Source organism: Meriones unguiculatus, chromosome 7 (genome assembly GCF_030254825.1).
Source record: "Meriones unguiculatus strain TT.TT164.6M chromosome 7, Bangor_MerUng_6.1, whole genome shotgun sequence".
Classification (NCBI taxonomy): Eukaryota; Metazoa; Chordata; class Mammalia; order Rodentia; family Muridae; genus Meriones; species Meriones unguiculatus.
The window spans coordinates 40445919-40466747 of NC_083355.1; the positions used below are offsets into that span (position 1 = coordinate 40445919).

The window sequence follows — 20829 nt, forward strand, 5'->3', positions numbered from 1 at the left end:
ATGTCTGACGTCTGACATGGGAAGGCGTTATTAATACTCGAACCTAGGGCCTTGCACATGCTAGGGGTTTCCTGACCTACACCCCAGCTCTCTTCTCATACTAAAACCTTTATGTTACATGTGTGTACGTGTGGGTGTGTGCATGGTGTAGATTCGTGCATGTGTGCTCACTCCTGCGGGCACACGTGGAGGCGGAGGATGGCGTCAGAGTGTCTTCCCTAGTCATACCTCCACATCGTTTTTTGAGTCAGGGTTTCTTCTCACTGAAGAACACTGAAGCTCAGTACTGAAGCTCAGTGTTCTGGTCAAGGCTGGCTGGTGAGCCCCTGGGACCCTCCTGTCTCTGTTCCCCAGTGCTGGGGTTATAGGCGCATGCTGCCGTGCCTGGCTTTTGCAGGGATGGTGGGATCTGAACTCGGGGCCCGCAGCTTGGGCACCAAGCCGTTCCCCCACTGAATGGTCTCTGCAACCTCCCTCCCTCCTATTGTTTTTGAGATGGAATGTCAGGCTGGGCTTGAACTCAGCCTGTGGTCCAGACAGGCCTTGAACCTGTGATTCCCCTGCCTCAGACTGACTCCAGAGTGGCTGTGGTTGAAGGTGTCCCTAGGCCTGGCTTTAAGTTAATACTCTGTTCTTCTGCTCTTCTTTCTTTCTCCTGATGATGGGGACTCTTAAGCCTTTCAGCCTTCCCTGGGGCTCAGCACAGAGCTTTACACACAGTCAGCTTTTTTTTTTTTTTTTAAATACATGAGGTTCTTTTTATTATAAATCATTACAAGCTGTAGCTTGGGCCCACACCCCCCACCACCGAAGCGGTGAGAGCCGAGAGTCCCATGCTCAGGTTAGTTGGGTGATTTAAAGATTCTGGTCCCTCCCAGCATGCCCAAGGCAGGGGCAATTCCTGCCTGGCAAGTATCTATTGGTCAAAATGCTACATTTTGAATTGACTGGCTATAGGAAGGTCCCCAAACCATTAATGATCTGGTGTCCCTCCCTAGGGGGATGGGCCAGTTTCCTAGCAACTGTATCTCTAGTGGGTGGGAAAAGAATGCAGTAAGGCGGTCCTTCCCCTCAGGGCATTACTGGACCTCTCTACCTAGCTAGCCTTAGTTCAGGCCTTAAACTTTAATAACAACTGCTGATTTTTAATCTTTTGGTCTCTCATTTCCCCCTTTCCCATGATCATTGGGTCTTCCAGATATGACCCCTTGTATTCTATAGATTTACCTTTTTAAAACGGGATCTGAGTACCATTAGTATATTGCTACCAAACATTTTTTTTTTTTAATGCGAGCCATCAAGCAATTTAAAATACAAGGCCCAAAGATAAAAATCAAAATGAGTAGGGGTCCCTTCAGGGTGGATATAGGGGTAGTAAGCCAAAGAGAACTATTATCCTTTTCTTTTCTCTAGTGTCTTTCTGCAATATTAGTTTCCGTTTCAGCTAAGCAGATGCCCAAGATAATAGCCAATGCAGGGAGCCAGCCCCTTTTGACTTAGCATTTCAGCCTGCTAGGTGGGATTTGGGTGAAGATCCATCTTCTGGAGCTTCTTCAGTTCTGACAATTGGACCATTGGCATCAGGGGCTAGGGAGGCCGAAATGCCAGTCAAAGGCTGGGCAATGGGGCAGGCCCAAGCATCTGGTTAGTTGATCCACCCGAGAGGCAGGGAGCAACCATGTCAGTTTCCAGGAAGTCCAGATTTCAGCTTGCAGTCCATAGCTGACCCTGGAACAGAGTCAAACAGGTGAAAATCTGTTGAGACAAATTCAGACTGGAGACAGAAGTTAAAATTTGTCTATTAAATGGGAAAGACCAGGGAAAATCTCATCTGTGATCCCTTTGAGCTATGCCAGATCCAAGTCACATCCTGAAACTCATATGAATATTTTTGGTACACAAAAGGAAATATGTATTCAGCAAATCTAATAAAACATTCTGAGAGTAACAGGTAAAACTACAGCCCACTGAATGAGTATCAGTTAACTGCTTGTTTTATAACCTTTATAAACAACTTAAGTGTGTCCATGGTCTGGAACTCTAACACTTCTTCTGTGGGCATAGCTGTTGGTAATCAGCCACCAATGGAGCTTGGCCATTTTTTGTACACTCAGCATCTACTTTTAGCTCACATCTCCATGTCACACTGGAAATTTAGACAGAAATACATTAATGGCTTTACTGCTAAACCCTGGATGCTGATGCTTGGACTTTCCTTGACAAAGCAACTAGAAGGAATAGGTTCAAGATATTTTTGTGTCAAAGTCTTGTCTCAGAAGTGGCATATATTAAGAATACTATAGTAAAGGCTATGGCTTTTGGGTCAGATATACACATTAAATAGATGTTTTTAGCATGATGAGAAGTACCTTTAAATCCATCTTTAGAAAACAACCAAAGGAAATTAAAATTTCAAGCTGGTGACTGAATAATAAGCAGTCAGTGCTCCATTAACTTATCAGAACTCTATTGATCAATGCCAAAACTCTGAACTTCTGAAATCTTATAACACAACAGTAGCAAAGAGGGGAAATCTAAAATCTATCTCCCATTTTTGATATGTTTTAAAATATTTTTTATATCATTATAACTTATATTTATATACCTTAAAACATTTAGACTCTCTAGTCTTTTTTTGCATTTATTAACCCTGAAACATTTTCCCAGACCAAATAACACTCTCTAGATTTTTACAACCTAAGCTTCATATTTTTTTTTTTTATTTATCTTAAGACACAAGCAACTAACATGAATCGTTGTGAGCAAGGCAAGCCTGTTTTCCTTTCTGAATAAGAGATCTAGTACCTAGTAGTTCTAACTAGCTAATGAACTGATCAATGAGCTAACAGTGGATCTAATTGTCTGCTCTCTAGCTGCAAAGCTACCATAAGCTTAGCATAGCCATCAAGGTGATCAGAGACCTGAGAAGGATAAATTATAAGATAAATAAATATACCAATCCATGTGCCAATCAAAATGACAGAAATGACTAGTTAGTCCATCACCTAGGCAGTGTCCCTGGTTCCTGTGGTCTCATGACATCATGAGCAGAGGTGGTCCAGCTAGGCACAGATGAGAGACTGCTTCTATGGAAAGAGGAACATGAGAGATTGACCTCACCTTGCCTCTCGCAATGTGAAACAATGGCTCTCCCAGTGTCCATGGCTTTGTCCACAGTTTAGGCTGGGCCCTAGCAGTGGGCCAGTTGAGGCAGTATTGTCCAGTGGTTAGCATACCACAATCCAGAGTTACAGTCATCTGTCATTGTGCCCAAATCTTCTCGGAGACCTTGGGGGAGCTACTGCCAGGACTTTGGGACTTTCTGTCGTAATAAACTTACACATGTTAAAATGCCATATTCATCAGATCTCTGAAAAGCTTGAGGGCCAGCATGTCTGAGTTACTCTTTGTCTACCTTTATCAACTGCTCCAAACACAGTCAGCTTTTAAGAAATGTGAGTGGGGAGAGTTGAAAGAGTAAATCCGACCAGTGAGGAGCCTGGGATGGAAACTGGAAGTGGCTGAAGTTTTCGAAAGATTGGTGCTGGTTAGGTGGATTTCAGGAGAACACCTCTCACTCACTCATGACACTTTCCACAGATTGGTTTACAGATTAGCAAGACCATCCTGTGATTATTGGAGCGTGTGCTTGTACCTGACAATCTTTTCTTCAGGTTCCTGGATACCACAAAGCCCAGAGTCCCACGCCTGAGGATCCCAGAGTGGTCCCTGGTGGCAGCTGAGGTTGTAGGAGTGAGAGAAGGGGAGTCACAGAGCGAGGCCAACAAGGACAGAAATGCCCTGTGAGTTTCCGTGCAGCCTTCTTGTGACCCGAGGGGCCAGTGGTCTCCATTCCCTCCTTTTCTTATATTAAACTTGGACTCTGACTTGCTATGAACTAGCTGCTTTAGCTTTAGTTCTTTTACTATCAAAGAACAGAGAATCTCGCCTTAACTTGAGCCTTCCCCTGGCTTTCTGGGAGCTGGACTGAGAGGCAGTGGTAAGAGGCCTGAGCTGGGAACCGGGATCCCTTAGCTTCTGGCCATCTATCATTCACCTTCTCTGGACTCAGTTTTACCACCTGCAACTGAAGAGGATGACATTTATGAACTTGCCATGCATAAAGGTCATGCATAGCTCAGCTATGATGTCATATGTGGCTGATGTCACATGTGGCCCAGCTAGGGTGTCATGTGTGGCCCAGCTATGATGTCATCTGTGGCTAATGTCACGTGTGGCTCAGCCTTGATGTCACATGTGGCTCTGCTATGCATTTGTGCATTTTCTTCCCCCATGTTCATGTTTTCCACGTGTGAATCCTGCTTCTGATCTCTGTTCTTTTTCTTCTCTTTGAGGAATTCTTTTAGTATTTCCTACAAGGTCAGTCTACCAGCAACAAATTTAATTTGTATTTGCCTTTCTGCTAAAGATTAAACAATATTCTAACAGAAATGAATAATGCATTTAAATAAAGTTTTTCCTGGAATTCTGATGTCCTTATCTGCCCTTATTCGTTCTCTGCTTTTCCCGTTAGTGTTCTTAGCCTATGTATTAATTGGCTTTGTGTTGTAACAAAATACCCAAGGTGGATAAACGGTACAGTCAGCCTGGTGTTTTGGAGGCTCAAGACCAAGACAGGCACAGGCTTTGGGCCTCTGGAGAGGCTGGAGAACAAGGCAGAGAAAACTGCAAACAGATGGGTTCAGAATGGAGAAAGAGACAGACTGGGGTCCACATACCCTCTCAAGGACATGATCCAGTGACAGGAGGATCTCCCGACACCTGCCTGACAAAGCTTGCCCTACCTCCCACTCGTGCCTCTCTGACACATGACCTTTGGGGAATCACATCCACACTGTAGTGTCAGTGTCAATCACAGACCATCCCAACCGGCAGCCATTTTCCTGTTTTATCTGCTACTCCATCGCTGTCTACTAGCTGTGGATTCGCCTCTTCATATGCCTCGTGATTGTTAGTGGCTGCACAGGATGTGCCTGGTCAGAGGAGCCTCGGGAAACCAGTGTTTGGTGAGGCGGTTGGCACAGTTGCACGGAGGTAAGGCGTTCTGTTGCCTTGCGCTTGGGTCTTGTCAGGTCATCTTGAGCCCTGGCTGTGACCTTGACCCATGCTCTACTCCCTCTTCTTCTGAGGTGAAAAAGAAAGGCTGGAGGGCTAAATGTTTTTGTCTCGCTTCTTTCTGGCCAGTTGGGATCTGTAAAACTCTAAGAGCTTAGTAGATGTTTTCTTTGATAGCAAGCTTTGGTTTTCTGTACTAGGGATGGAAGCTAGGGTGTCACTGCCAACCAAGATGCAGCTAAGAACAGCATTTTGGGCATATTTATTTTTTTCTCTTCTTTTCTCCTAAGACAGGGTCTCATTATGTAGCTCTGACTGTCCTGGAACTCACTTTGTAGACCAGGATGGCCTTGAACTCACAGAAATCCACCTGCCTAAAGATCTCTCTCTCTCTCTCTCTCTCTCTCTCTCTATCTATCTATCTATCTACTGTATTTGTGGGTGCACATGTACACACACACACACACACACACACACACACACACACACACACAGACCAGAAAACATCAGATCTTTCGGATTTGATTTGGAGTTGGTAGCAGTTGTGAGCTGTCATGTGGGCGCTGGAACCTGAACCTGGGTTCTCAGCAAGAACAGCCAGTGCTCTTAATCCCTGAGCTAATTCTCCAGGCTCTCTCTGGCATATTTCTTAGTGGCCTCTTCCCTTCTCCCCCTTCTGGAGCACAAAGGGATTTCCCCCAGGAGAACTTGCCGTAGGTAAAACTTTCTGCCGACCAAGTCCCCGGGCTCTCCCTCCTCAGACTCATCCATACTGAACCCGCAACAAGGCTCAATTATTTTTCATCTTGCCTCACCCCAGGACTGGTCTTTGCAGAGCTGTCTGCGCATGGGTTAAGTGATGATTCTGGATCATCAACTTGGAGAGCTGCAGTTTTTCATACGACATCACTTCTCTGATAGAATAGATTTTTTGTTTGTTTGTTTGTTTTCATTTGTTCAGCTTTTGGCTTGTGGTTAGGACAGAATGATCACATGTATGCTGGACTGAAAGACTGGAAGTCTGTCTGGTTAAAAAGTCAAGGTTGTGCAAAGCGTGTGTGTTAGCGGCAACCTCAACTCTTGCGGGTTAATGTGGAGGCTGTGTGTGGCCCCTGGGGGTGTGACCGGCTTGACAGTATTGCAGGACGCATTCCTTACTCTCCTGGTTAGTGTGACAAAATACGCAAGAAGAGTCACTTAAGGAAGGGTTGGTTTTGTCCCAGCTTGAGTCTACAGTCCGTTACCCTCGGCTTGTGCAGGAGTTCGAGGTGGCCGGCCACACTGTGTCTGCAGTCAGGAAGCAGAGGACAGAATGCCTTTGCTCAGCTCCCTCATTATATACACCGCAGGACCCCGCCCATGGGATGGTGCCACCCACAGTTAAGGCAACCGTTTCCACGACAGTCAACCCACTCCAGAAACTACCTTACAGACACGCCCAGAGGTTTGTCCCCAAGGGGATTCTAGACTGTCAGGCTCATGGTCAATATTAAGCATCACATGAGGAATTAGAAACATGACCCTACAGGACAGTTAGGAGTTCAGAGGTAACCTCAGCTACAAAAGGGGTTTGAGGTTAGCCTGGGCTACAAAAGCAGATCCAGGACAGTCAGGGCTACACAGAGAAACCCTGTCTCAGAAAAACCAAAAAAACCCAACCAAACAAAAGCAAAAGAGAAAAAGAAAGAAAGAAAGAAAGAAAGAAAGAATGAAAGAAAGAAAGAAAGAAAGAAATGTGGGCCCCAACTCCTAGAATGTAGGTGACATTTTGCAGAAACCCCAAACCAAACAAAATGGAGGTTCTGTAGTAAGGAAAACCGGGTTTACAGTAATGTTCCAAACAAGAGAAACAGAGAATCATAGCTCTTTCGTAGGATGCCCGGCGGCTCCGAGACACCGCTTTGTAATCACGGCAAGCTGCTCGTGCTGTACTGGAAAAAGCAGAACACGGTGCGTGAACAGGACAAATGGAATGAGGCACAAGGGAAGCCTAGCAGAAGAGGCTGGAGGGCGCCCGGGGCAGCCCTCCACCCCCAAAAGGCAGTCCTGCATTACTCTCTGCTCACGCCTCCTGCATCGCCCCTGCTTGGATCACTCTTACGATGGCAAATTGTCTGAAATACTGCCTTACACCATCCGTCTTGTGCTAAGGGAAATGAGAGGCCCAGTTGACTCACACCCATGGTCAGGCCCACAGATGGTCTGGACAGTGTCCAGAGATGTTGGGGGGGTGTGGGCAACAACCCGAAGGCCCCAGAGCTGCCTCCTCAGAGAGCGTGGTCAGAAGGCGCCGTCACTTCAAAGAATAATGACGGGGTCACAGTGGCACCCTGAGACTACCCGGGGGAAAGGGAAGCCAAGGGGCAGAAACAGGAATCCTGAGGAAGCCCCAAACATGCGGGCCACTAACTTCAGTCTTCATAGAAAGGAACAATGGCTGGCTGTAAACTGTGCGTGCTTAGACCTGGCAGCCCGCGGACCCCATGAGCCACTTGCCACTGGCATGGTTTGAGCCTCGCTGGGGACTGCTGAGCTCTCACCGTGCGCTGAAGCTGGAGTCTAGGGCCTCAGGCTTCCCTTTCCATGTGTTAGGGAGGAGGAGAGAGCTGGAAAGATTCATCTCTTCACAGCCTGACAGTAGAGCCCGAGAGCAGGTTCACTGTCCTGCACTTGCTGGGTGGTTTTCAGTGTCTTGTCCCCTGTGCCTCTGTTTTCTCACCTTCTCATCTGTAAAGGAGAGACACAGGATGGCTGCGGGTCAAAGTGGGAAACTGTGTACAGGGCTTGGAGGTGGGCCTTGCAAGCCTAGAAAATGGAGTCGCTGTTGTTTCAAAACAGCAGTGATTCCAGCGTTCTCCGCTCCATGCACGGCTCCCGGTTCGCTCGTTTCCTCACGCCTCACCAGCCTCACGTTTGGAATTTTGGCGTCTCTTGGTCAAAAGTCATAGTCTGTATTTGGCTGAACTAATTTTATCCCAGATTACTGCTGACGGACGAAGTCGACAGCCCTCCCTCCTCCATGCCCGGGTCTCCTGGAAGGTGAGCCTTCTCTAGGCCGTCTGTTCTCTTAGCTTGGTTGCCTTGGCCTTCCTCCCCATGCTGGTGCCCAGAATGTAATAACAAATCCCCATCTCCTGGCCAGCAGCTGGGTGCCCAGGAATTCAGGCCCAGCCTGCCTAGCCCTGCTCACCAGCGCATCTGTTTCCAATCAGGGTATAAAGCACATTCTTTCTGCTAGCAGGCAGCCGTGCAGGCCGAGAGCCTGGGGACCACGCTAATTGATTGCTAAATGATCTTGTCATTTCCAAAAGAGGTCTCTAGGCCTGCCCTTTGCTCTGCCTCTACACTCCCCACAGGCTGACAGCTTAAAAATTAACTCGTCAGCTGCCTCCGGCTGCAGAGACTCTCTGAAACCTCTAGTGTGGGAAGGCCCTGGGAGCCTCAGAGAAGGTCCTGACTGAGCATCCTTTGCTGAAGATTTGTGGCTTGAAAGACACCGGCTGCCACAGGCACCAGCCACTCATTCTCCCTGATTGTACAAGGTCCAGACTACGGAAGAGATGAGGAGCCAAGGGCTCAGGAGTATTGTATGGCTCCAGGTCACACGGAGCTGGCGGTTGAGATGCAATGGGTATAAGCCTGGTTCCTGCTAGATTCAGGTTTTGTCTTCAACTTGGCCTATTAGCAGTGTCTGGACGTTTTGACCACTGAGGCTTTCAGAGAGGGAGTAGACAGCACAGGATGGCTTTCTAGGCATGGGGGACACATAGGCCATTTGTCTGTCCTTTCTGCCATGCAGAGAGTAATGAGTCATGAGTGACCACTGCTCACTTTCAAGAGATAAGGACTTCCGGCAGCTTTCTTTTCCCTCACTCCAAGGGCCTGGAGTGCCCTGGTACTCAGAGGAAAGATGTAGCCTGTGTTTCCTCATCCGTCTCCCCGAGCTGAAGTCAGGGACTGTTGTCTTTCTGTCTCCAGAATTTACTCACAACAGAGTATTCACACAGAGGCGGAAGGACTGAGGGAGCGGGAGAGTGAATGCCTCCTGCCAGCCGTTTCTGGGATCGCAGTCCCTGGTCTCTGGACACCTGAACAGTAAGAACACGTTCCCTTTACAGGCTCTGACCTCCGGTTGCTGTAGCTGTAGCTGGCAAATGAGGACAGAGTGGAGTGTCCACCATGGCTGCAATCAAGGAAGCTTGTCCTGTATTCTTGTTGGATGGCCTGTGCGGGAGCGCACCGCTCGTTTGTTTTAACACTCGCTTACTTGGTTTCAGTGTGTTTGTGTACGAGCACATGGGTATGAGTGCAGATTCCTGTGGAAGCCAGAGGTACTGAATCCCCCTGGCGCTGCAGGCCTGTAAAGCCCCAACCTCTGAGGTAAACGGGTAAGAAAGAATCTGACACACAAGGCTAGTGTCGGACCTGCATTGCCATTGCCACTTACACTGTGACCTGTGTGAGCCTCGGATGCTCCAGGGAGGCCTGGCATGTGCCAGTGCTGAGAGAGCAGGGTGACTCACACCTGCAATCCGACGGCCACAAGTTCGGCTCCACAGTGCATGCGAGCCAGCCTGGGCTACCTGGGGTACAGCCGGAGGGGGCGGGAGAAGAGTGCTTTGGAAACTGTAGGATCCTTTGAAAGTATTATCACCATTAATCATACGTATTAGACCCGGTTGGAGAAATGGCTTGCTCAACCTTCCTGTTGAGCTAAAGTCTGCCTAGGTCTCCATCCAGGCCTTCATCCAGGCCACTCTCCCTTTGCTCTGTTCTTTGAGGCCAGGCTGTACCTGTTACAATTTTCACCTTGCGTCTTGTCTTGTTTGTGCCTCCCCATAATTCCAGTGACGGTGCAGCCACGCCCAGGCTAGGAATGACCTTCTGGAGGCTCCGAAAGGCCAGGAACACTGCTCAAGGCCCCGAAGACGACGGGAATCAGCTTCTGTTCCAGCTGCTGTGCACTTTGCTTTCTGAATACAGCTGCCTCCCAGAAGCCGGGCTGTCAATCTCCCTCTTTGAGGACCACTGTACTCAGCACACAGCTTCACTCAAGTTCATAGCTGTGGCAACCCGTTCCCTAGAACTCGCTCTGCTTTGGGAGAGTGGGAAATGGACAACCAATGAGAGGGACTGGGGGGTAATGAGCCTTTCTAGGGGTTACATGGTGCCTTTGTGAGGCAGGCAGTTCTCACAGCCCCCAAGAGCCCTGCTGATAAAATCGTTTGAGGTGTGAGAGCTTTGCAAACCTGTGTCAAGTGGCTTTATGTGAATTATCTCCTCCCCTGCCATGTGTGTGTGTGTGTGTGTGTGTGTGTGTGTGTGTGTGTGTGAGAGAGAGAGAGAGAGAGAGAGAGAGAGAGAGAGAGAGAATGAGGAAGAGAGAGATGAGAAAGAGAGAAAAATGATGAGAGAGAGAGAGAGAGAGAGAGAGAATGAGGAAGAGAGAGATGAGAAAGAGAGAAAAATGATGAGAGAGAGAGAGAGAGAGAGAGAGAGAGAGAGAGAGAAGATGAGGGAGAGGGAGATGAAGAGGAAGAGGGAGTGTGAGTCATCATAGCCCAGGTTGGCCTCAAACTTGCTATGTAGCCTAAGATACCCTTGAACTTCTTATCCTCTTGCCTCTCTGTCCCAGAGGACAGCATCACTCCTGCACACCATCAAGCTCAGTTTTATGCAGTGCTGGGTATCAAACCCCAGGACGCCCTGCATGCTGGGCAAGGCGAGCACTCTGCCAGGTGAACCACGAGCTGCCCGTGAATGACCTCATTCAATGCCGACCTCAGCCCTGTATGGCCAACACTGCTTTCATCTACAAAACACAGACACAGAAACCAGGGGTCAGGACGAACGGTTAGGGACTGGATGAAAGCCAGAGCAGAACCCAGCAGCCAAGGCCCCCAGCCCGTTCAAATGTCATGTCACAGCAGGGGAGGGCTGAGGGCCTCTCAGGCCATAGCCTCAGACTGGCTGAGCCTCATCCCCCTCTCTCCCTTTCCCTCCAGCTGGCCTTGCTCTCTCGTCTTGGAAGCTTCCTTCCCTTTCCACTCAGCTGGAGATACTGGCCGGGTCCCAGTGGCCACAGCCATGCCTGGTTTTGTGCACTGCAGATTGTCAGTGTGACGGCTCCTCACTGAAGCCCCGGGCAGAGCTGGTGGGAGCTCACATTCACATGTCAGAGATTGATTCTCCCCTTCCTCTGCCTCACGCTGTTTATTGAAATAGTTCACAGGGTACCATTAAAGACCAAAACAAGAGTCAATAGAAGAATATTTACGAGCTGCGGCAGGCTGCTGCTGAAGAATGATGCTGGAAGATGCGGTTTCAGGCATGCAGTGGGGGAGATGAGGCCTCTACCCTCTGTGAATTTTTACCCCCTTCCCCAGCACCCCATCCCATTATTCTCCCCGGCCCCCTTGGTTTTGTCAGGCTGAGCGTCTCCCTGGCAGGGCAGTTTGGGGACAGGTCCCAAGAGTCCTTCTCTGACCTGGTTCTGTTTACATGGCCCTACATGCCATGCGAATTTACATCAGTTCATCACCTCTGCACGTGTCTGACCCTTCCCAGCATCTGAGAGTCTACGTGCAAAGTTTGCCTCTGCTAGGCTATTTCTGTTATGAGTTTCAAACGGGATCAAACATGTGTTCCTAACTCTCCCAAGCTTCATGCCACTGGCCTCTTAAAAGAACTGTATTTGATCATTGCTAATTATTTTTAACTATTATTTGCCTCCAGTACATGTGTCGGGCCTAGTTGGACTGGGGAAGCCATAAGCAAGGTGAAGGCCCAAGCTGGTAGCCAGGTGCCAGGAACTGGATTCCAAACGGACAAGAGAGGAGGACTTAGGCTGTGGGTATCAGCTGAGGCTCAGGGTAGTGCCAGGAGGAAGCCAGACTTAGCAGGGTAACACTGGACCTGTGCACGAAGGCTCGTCCAAGAAGAGGGGAGAGCGGGCAGCTGGGACAGGAGCTTGGGCACACCTTTGCAAAGTCGAGGCAGCTGATCTGGTTGGTGGGAAGGTGCCAGACTGCCTGGGCTGCAGGAAGCCCTCCCAGTGTGCAGAGAGAGACACAAACATTTTTTTGGTTCTTGTTTTTGTTTTTTCGAGACAGGGCTGCCCAGTATGCGGCTCAGCCTAGCCTCTAACTTACCATCCTCCTGTCCCCCAAGGGCTGGGACTGCACGGTTGCCACCATGCCCAGCCCACGCACACATTTAAAAAGAAGTTAAAATATAATAAACATGCTATGAATAGTCATTGTTTGATCAAAACTGTATTCATAAGCTTTATCCACGTTATTGAATGTAGTTGTTATACACTAATTTATCTTGCTATGTACCATTTTATCTTTTAAAAACATTTAAGGTGTTTTTTTTTTAGTATATAAATGTTTTATTTCAATGTGGGCCAGGGCTCCCTCCTGGCCTGCTGCACAGGTTCTTGAGGGGCTGGTGAGGCCGGTATGGGTACTTCTTCTTGTCTAGCTTGGTTTCTGGGGAGACTTCATTCAAGTCATCAATGGTCATCCGGTCAAAGGGAATCATGATCTTCATTTTCTCCTGCTTTCTCCTACTTCTCCTGACCTGGGATCCAGACACGAACTCAGCACAGCTCTTCATATCCTCCTTTTCCTCGTTGTTCACCAGGCTGTGTGCTTATCCTCGGGCACAGGAACAGTCAGGGCATTCTTTCAAAATCATCCACCAAGCCAGCCTTGGCCACACTGGCTTGTAGTAAGCCCGGTCGATCGCTGGTGGTTTCTCAGGCAGATTAGCCAAGCTGGCATGGAGGGTCTCATTCCAGGACTTTAAGGAGTTTGCAATTTTCTTTTGGTTTCCGGGTATGGTCTCCCCAAAAGCTATCCAATCAATGCTTTTTAGAGCAAGCTTACGCCCAGCCATTTTGGGATCCTTCACCGACCCCAGCTGACCACAACATTTAAGACTTTTTTAAAAAGTTATTATTTTACTGTGTGTATATGGTGTTTTGTCTACCTGTATGTCTGTGTACCATGGCATGCCTGGTACCTGTGGAGGCCAGAAGGCAGTGCCGCACCCCTGGAACTGGAGTTACTGGTGATTGTGGGTCCCTTGGCAAGAGCAACAAGTGCCCTTAACCACTGCGCCATCTCTCCAGCCCTGCATTCCATTTTTTTTTCTTTCTTTGTTGTTGAGATAGTCTCTAGTCTTGGCTATCCCAGAACTCTCTGTGTAAACTCTCTATGCCTGCCTCTGCCTCTCAAGTGAGAGGATTAAAGGTGAGTACCACGATTAGCAGCTTCCATTTCTTCAAAAACAATTTTTAAAAATTTTACATGTATGTGCATGAATATGAGTGCAGGTAGGTGAGGACACTTGTTCATCCTTGTGCGTGTGCAGCGGCCAGAGGAGGACATCAGGTGACCTACTGTATCCCTCACTCTCTTGGGCAAGAGTCTCTCACTGAGCCTAGAGCAAGGCTGGTAACCAGCAAACACCAATTGTTCTTGGCGACACCATCCCATTAGCACTAGGGTTCCAGGCATGTGTGTGGCCACGCTGGGCTCTGGGGATTTGAACTCCTGTCTTCACGATTGCACAGCAAATCTTCTCTCCCCAGTCCCTGGTTGACGTCAACACATTACAAAGATTCTCTCTCTTTCTCTCTCTCAGTGAACTTTTTTCCCACATTCTTAAGCAGAAGAGTTCTACATTTTAATATAATCAATCTCACTAACGATTCCTTTGTGGAGAATGCATACTTATGTGTTCACGGATCGCTTCTGTACCCTGACATACATCTTGAAGACACTCTCCATTACCTACTGAAAGTGTTGCCTCTGATGTCTAAGCTCTTGCTGGCCCTGGAACTGATTATTGTTTCGGGTTTACTAGGTGAGTTTTGTGGCCGGGACTGAACCCAGAGCCTGCTAAACAGGCTCTATCACCAAGTCGCTTCCTCAGGCCCTGGAACTGCTTCTGTACATGGTTGGAGGTCAACCTGCCCTCACTGTCCGGCACAAATGCTTGCCTGTCCCAGCACGGTCGCAGAGCCTGCCCTTGCCCCCTGCCCCAGACCTAGCTCTGTCATATACCAAGTGTCTGTACAACCCTGTTCTTCCTGGCCGTTTGCCGGTCCGTCCCTGAGAACAGCTCGTTGTAGGTTTATAATAGCTTTCTGTTTCACCCAACCAAATTCTCTTGGCCTTCAGTCTATAAATCAAGCTGCGGGGTCCACTGAGTTAGCCAGCCCACAAACACGGCATGTTTCTGTTTTTACTGGAATCTTTGTAAAACCGGCTTTAATGAGGCACGATTGACTTACAGTATACAGCACAGTTGGCTGCTTACTATTCAATGTATTTTGACATACGTGCGTTTCCATGAAACCAATACCTCAGTGAAGACCAAGAGCCAGTAGCGGGACTATCCCCTGATCCGCTCACGGTTAACCCCTCCTCCCCGGGGCAAGCCACCTTCTCTCCACAGTGACCCCAAGCTTCTTTTCAGGTGTGTCTTTCCCATTCATGTACCTTTTTGGTGAAATGCCTGTTCGTATAGGTAGCTTACTCCTACCTCCCCACCCTCCCACCTCCCCCCCCACCCCCACTCCTGTTTTTATTTTACGACAAAGTCTCACCATGCTTTATGCGGCAGGCTGGCCTCAAGCCCGTGGCCCTCCTGCCTCCGCCTCCAGAGTGCTGGCGTTGCAGGAGTGTGTCTCTCCGTCTAGTACCGTGCCTGGCCTGTTGCTCATTTTTAGCTGATTTATTTATCTTTACCCTTGCAGTTTGAGAACTCTTCATGTTCTGTAAGGGGGGTTGGGAGGAGGGATGCACCTACACCCCCATTCCAGGGCCCACGTGTGGAAGTCAGAGGAAAATCCACAACGGCCCATTCTCTCCTCTCACCACATAGATTCCAGAAACTGAACTCAGGTTGTCAGGCTTGGCCCCAAGCGTCTTTACCCACTGAGCCAGCTCCCCAGCCCTCTTTTTTGGACTTTAAATGTCTTTCTATAAAGGTTTATAATTAGGCCATAAGACACTCACATCTTTGGTTTTTTTTTTTTTTTTTGTTTGTTTGTTTGTTTGTTTGTTTTTTCTTAGTAATTTAATTTCTTTGATTTTTTTGTGAATGATGTATTTTTTAATATTTTATTTAATTATTTTATGTATGTGAACACTCTATCTGCATTTATACCTACACATCAGGAGAGGGTATTAAAGGGTATAGATAGTTGTGAGCCACCATGTGGTTGCTGGGAATTGAACCCAGGACCTCTGGAAGAGCAGACAGTGCTCTTAACCACTGAGCCATCTTTCCAGCCCCGTGAATGATATTTTTAAAGAATATTTTCTGGTGCTCACAGAGACTGAACCACCAACCAAAGAGCGTACATGGGATGGCCCTAGGCCTCCTACACATATGTAACACGTGTGCAGCTTGGTCTTCCTGTGGGTCCATTAACAATTGGAGGAGAAGCTGTCTCTGACTCTGTTGCCTGCCTTTGGATTTCTTTCCCCTAACTGGGCTGCCTTGTCTGATATCAGTGGGAGACCTCTCCCTCTCTGGGGAGGAAAAGAGGAGGGAATGCAGGGAGAGGGGAGGTGTGGGGGAGGGACTAGGAGGAGAGGAAAGAGGGGAAGCTTCGATCAGGATGTAAATTAATTAATTAATTAATTAATTGATGGGAGAAAAAAGAATATTTTCTACATTTTGGTTGCTGGATATGCAAAGATGAATGAACTTTATACATCTTAGTTTTGCATCTAGCAATATTGTCCAACTTCATTTAAAAACTTTAAAGTTTGGATTAAAATTTGGAGTGGGTGCCTGTATGTCACCGTGCCTGTGTGGAGGTCAGAGGACAGCTTGTGGGTGGTGGTTTCTTCTTCCACCACGTGGGTTCTGGGGAGCCAACTAAGGCTTCTAGTGGGAAGTGCACTTACCCACTGACCTGTCTCACCAGCCCAGATATGTCATTATTTTTTCCTCTTTTGGAATAATTTGTTAAGACTTTCTTTGCACATGGGTTTTGGGGATCGGACTCTAGTCCCCATGTTTGCGAGGCAGCGCTTTGCTTACTGAGTCCCTCTCCCCAGACCTGGTCTAAACTCCAGACTTCCCGGTCCACTGCACATCCTTCAGATTTTGCTCTTTTTACATTTCTTTTTACTTATTTGTAAAATAAGTGTCCCAGGCTGGTCTCTAACTTGCTTTGTAGCCAGGGATGACCTTGGGCTTCCCCATCCTCCTGCCTCTCTCTCCCAGAGTGCCTGGTGCCAGTGCTAGGGATCAAACATCAGGCTTCATTAGTGCTGGCCAAGCACTTCACCAACCAACCGCCGCCCCCAGCCCCGCTTAAGATCCCTGCATGAATAAAATTTGTATCTTCTAAATTGTATCTTCACTTTTGTTTTTCCTTTTCAATTGTTTAACTTCTTTTTTGCATATATTTCATAATTTATGGGTTTAAAAATAAATTAAACCCTTTACCATTATGAAGGGAGCCTCTCTCTTTTTGTAAGTTTTTTTGTTTCATTTTGTTTTGTTTGTTTTTTACTTTAGTGCTTGTCTAACTTTAGTAAAGTGAATATGACCAGGTGTGGTGGCACATGCCTTTAATCCCAGCTCTCAGGAGGTAGAGACAGGCTGATCTTTGTGAAATTGGAGGTTTACCTGGTCTACATAGTGAGTTCCAAGGTAGCCAGGGCTACATAGTGAGAGCCTGTTTCAAAAAGAGAAAATAAATACACTAATGAGCACACTACACAAAGACTTTCTTTGATCAAGGTTTGTATGAGTCGTTATGTATATGTGTGTGTGTGAGTGTGCGCACGGGTGTGTGTGTATTTGTGAATGTGTTTATGTGAATGTGTGTGTATGTGTGCCCGTGCGCATGTGTGCGGAGGTCAGAGGACACTCTTGGCTGTCAGTGTTCTTTTCTCACCTTGTTGAGACAGGGTCTGTCCTGTTGCCTGCTGCGTCCTCCAGGCTTGCTGCCCAGGAGCTGGCAGTGACGCTCCCGTCTCCTCTCCCGTCTCCCCTCCCGTCTCCTAGCAGACATGTGCTGAGGTTTACTGACACTAATATGTTGGGCTTTTGTGTAGGTTCTGGAGATTCACACTCGGGTCATCAGGCTCGAAAAGCTAGTGTTCTGCCCCATGAACTCCGCAGCCCTTTTCTGTATTTTTACATGTCATTCACATAAGGTACATAGTTGGATTTTTACTTCGAATTCACGCTGATAATCCTTTTGTCTAACTAGAACAATTATATACTCAATACAATATAGATTTGGATTTAAATCCCCAGCCCAGTCTTCAGTCATTTTCTTCCTGTCTTATTTGTGTTTCTCCTTTCCCCCTTCCTCTTGGGATAATTGTATCTACCAAAAAAAATTAGTTCCACACTGAAAAAACAAAACAAAAACCCAAAACTCTTTTCTTCTATTTTATTATTTTAATGATTCTCCTAATACACTCACTGTTAATTTATTAGTGTTAGAAGTTATTGGATCCCCTTGCTGCCATCAAATGCTACAAGAATCTTCACATCAGTTGATTTCAGGAGCTTCCCTCCAGAAGACACTATCATGGCCTCCCCCCTCCCTCTGGGCATGTGTGTGTGTTCAACCCTGTGCTGACTTAGTCAGTGAGGCACCTATTACTCTAGATATGTCAAACAGAGAACTTCACACAGGAAATCCAGCTCTGAATGTGTGAGAGGGCCCGGAGGGACAGAATGGAGGTGACGGAATGTTGAGCAGGGGTCATGCTGCAGGAAGGCTCCCCTGACTCCAGGCACAGGTCTCTGCCACATCTCATCTTTCCACGGTGCCTGGGGCAGAACGAAGGATTCTTCTGTTCCTCTGCCATCCCTCAGACCTCATCTGGATGCCTCTCCTCGAGTGACACTAGCTTGGAATCTGGCCGACCTGGGAGTCAGAGCGATCTAAACATAACCTTGCAATGCGACACAGGCAGAGGTAGTGACTGCAGGCGGAGTCAGCGCCTCCCTCCAAGACACGCACACTGTCATGCAAGTCACGTTCACTTATGGTTATTCTATGTCTGCCGCTTTCTTCATGCCCTGCCCCAGTCCTTTCCCCCCGCCTGAGCAGGGCCATCCTCCTCCCGATGATCAAGGTCCCATCACAGAATTTCCTGAGTGAGAATCCCAGCTGCATACTTCTGCATGCCCGAGAAGGTCTCCCCTCACCCTCTCTGGAGAGAGAGCTGGGTGGCAGCTGGCACGGCGCTGATAGTCGCCTCCCTCGAGACATCGAGGACACCCTTCACTGCCACCTCCTCTCCAGGGCGGCAGCTCTCGGGCCACGTGCCTTCTCCCCTGTTGCTTTTAAAGGGCACCCTTCAGGGTGTCCAAAGGGGAGTCCCCTTTCAGTGGCTGTGAGTAGGATTGACCGGGGTTGCTGATGTGAGTGCTGATGTGTTGCAGCCGTTCTGGAAATTTCCCAGGCCTCATTTCACAGACCGCTGCCTCTTCCCCTGGATTAGCTTCTGGAGGTCGCCATAGCAAATCAGCGCAAACACGGTAGCTTTAAAGTTAAAAAAAAAGAAAGGAAAAAACAGTAACAATATGTGCTCTTGTAACTCGGGGACCAGCGGTCTAAGAGCCGGTGTCATCAGGGCTGCATTCTGAGGGTGGAACAGCTTGTTTCCTGGGTATTTTGTCTACGTGTATTTTCTTACCTTCTAGAGAAACTGTGCATTCTTTGGTCTCTGAGTTGAGGTTTCCTCCACAAAACTATGTCTTGCTCTGCAGAAAGGATATGCTATCAGACCAAGGAATTTGAACCAGAGTTTCAACTTGGAGCTGTTTTTTTTTTTTTTTTTTTATTACATATGTGTGTACATACATGCATGTGTGTGTTCGCACATGTGTGTGTGCGAGATGGGTATGAGCAATATTCATACCACAGGTCTCCTGTGAACAACCTCATGGAGGTGGTTCTCTCCTTCCACATTTATGTGGGTGCCAGGGGGCACCTGGCTCACACAGCCAGTGCTTTTGCCTGCCGAGCCTTCTCTCCAGCCTCTTTTCTTCGGTGTGGGTCTCGGAGTCTCCCGGGTACACAGATGCAGATAGTGAGGCCAACAGCCGGCTGCTCTTGGTCAGGAAGCTCCAGGGCAGTTTCTTAGTCGAGGCCTGAAACACCTGTGTTTGCTCATCCTCATTCCGTTGCAGTGGTCTGGTCACAGGCCTGTGTGGTCGTAGCACCTCCACTCGCTGGCTATCTCCATGGCCTACGACATGATTGTTTCATCAGAGCTATCCCCGTCTGTGTGGTCATTCTTGTTGTTGTTTTTAATTATGTTGTGTGGGTGCGTGTTTTGCCTGTGTGTGTGTGTCTGAACATCAGGTACACACCTGGTGCCTGGGGAGGCCGGAAGGGAGCATCGGATCCCCCAGAACTGAAGTTAAAGCTGGTTGTGAGCCACTGTGTGGGTGCTGGGAACTGAGCTACAGTCCTCTGCAAGAGCAGCCAGTGCTCTTAGCAACTGAGCCGTCTCTCCAAGCTCCCATCTTCAATCTTTTTTTTTTTTTTTTCTTTTTTCTGGAGGGGTATGGTGTATCAAGACTGGGTTTCTCTGTATAGCCCTGGATGACCTGGAACTTACTCTGTTAGACCAGGCTAGCCTTGAACTCAGGTATTTCCCTGCCTCTGCCTCCAGAGTGCTGGGATTACAGGCCTGCACTGTCGTCACCACCACCAGCTCGCCACACGCATTCTTGAATACTGCAAAGAATTACGTGGAATGGGCATGGCTCTCACGTCCCATTTGCCCATTCTCTTGCCCATTCAGAATGCTACGCTGACGGTACTGGACACACCAGAGTCCTGTGTGTTTGCTCTCCCTCTTCCATTGCCTCATTCCCCTGCCGCCACCCCCTTCCCTCCGTCATGGCCCAGGAGGCTGGCCACATCCTCAGCTGCACCCAGTGATGAACGCTCTGGTGTTTACTTTGGAGACCAAAGTTGTGGTCACTTTGGGGCTTCAAAATCTCCCACTTCACAAAAGTTAATAAACAAATTTCTACGGACATCTGTTAGGGAACCTGATCTGGAGTCCAGCTCTGGCCCTCCTCTGGCTGGATTCCAGGCCTCTAGGAAACAGTATCAAAGTGCCATATCTAGACAATGGGATTTCAGTCAGGGACTTCTCCCTGGCCCAGCTGACATCCGTCGCTTTCCTACCCAGTTATAACCACCTCTGCTCAATGTCATACATTTCTTCTTCCCTCACAGAAGGGAGCTAGAGCTGTCAGCTGCCCTGGCTTCATAGGTGGATCAGTTCTCCTCGAGATGAGGGTTGGGGGATGGTGACACAGACAAGAAGCCCACGACCTCATCTCTCAGGTGCTGAGTCCAATGGGAGGGAAGCCCATCTTCTAGAGAAGACTCTTTTACCAGTTGGTAACAGGTTCTGTCAGTCAGGAGGCATCTGTGCTGTGTGACTGTGGCAGTCTAGCGTGGGTGAGCTGCCCGCCCCCCCCAATCCGCAGTGCCCCAGAGCCTGCCTCAGCAAGGAACTGTGGAGCCGAGGGCCTGACTCACAGTGAGCCTGAGTCACTTCCACAACCTTCCCAGGCCTCAGTTTTCATACCTGTAAAATGGGAAGTGAGACATCTACCCTCAAAGGGTTTCTTGAGGGTTAGTTAAATGAGATCACTCACACAGAAGAAAGAAAAGCCTAGTGGGGTGTGTCTGTGTGTTACAACCACGGACAGTAATACTGTCTGTAACAC

General features: G+C 48.3%; 2 long non-coding RNA genes and 1 pseudogene across 3 annotated transcripts; 1 reads left to right on the forward strand and 2 right to left on the reverse strand.

Moving 5' to 3' along the window:
* Positions 1-762: 762 nt before the first annotated feature.
* On the reverse strand, positions 763-8380 carry LOC132655197 (uncharacterized). The gene is made up of 3 exons (XR_009592894.1): positions 8267-8380; positions 7617-7803; positions 763-1728 (listed from the first exon to the last, which is right to left on the reverse strand). It is a non-coding gene; the product is annotated as an uncharacterized LOC132655197 (long non-coding RNA).
* Positions 8053-10314, forward strand: LOC132655196 (uncharacterized). 2 transcript variants are annotated; one of them, XR_009592893.1, is made up of 2 exons: positions 8053-8115; positions 9195-10314. It is a non-coding gene; the product is annotated as an uncharacterized LOC132655196 (long non-coding RNA). The 2 variants fall into 2 exon arrangements; XR_009592892.1 differs by lacking the exon at positions 8053-8115 and adding an exon at positions 8227-8707.
* Positions 10315-12474: 2160 nt separating this feature from the next.
* LOC110545073 (ATP synthase subunit d, mitochondrial-like) lies at positions 12475-12978 on the reverse strand (annotated as a pseudogene).
* Between the last annotated feature and the right edge of the window lie 7851 nt (positions 12979-20829).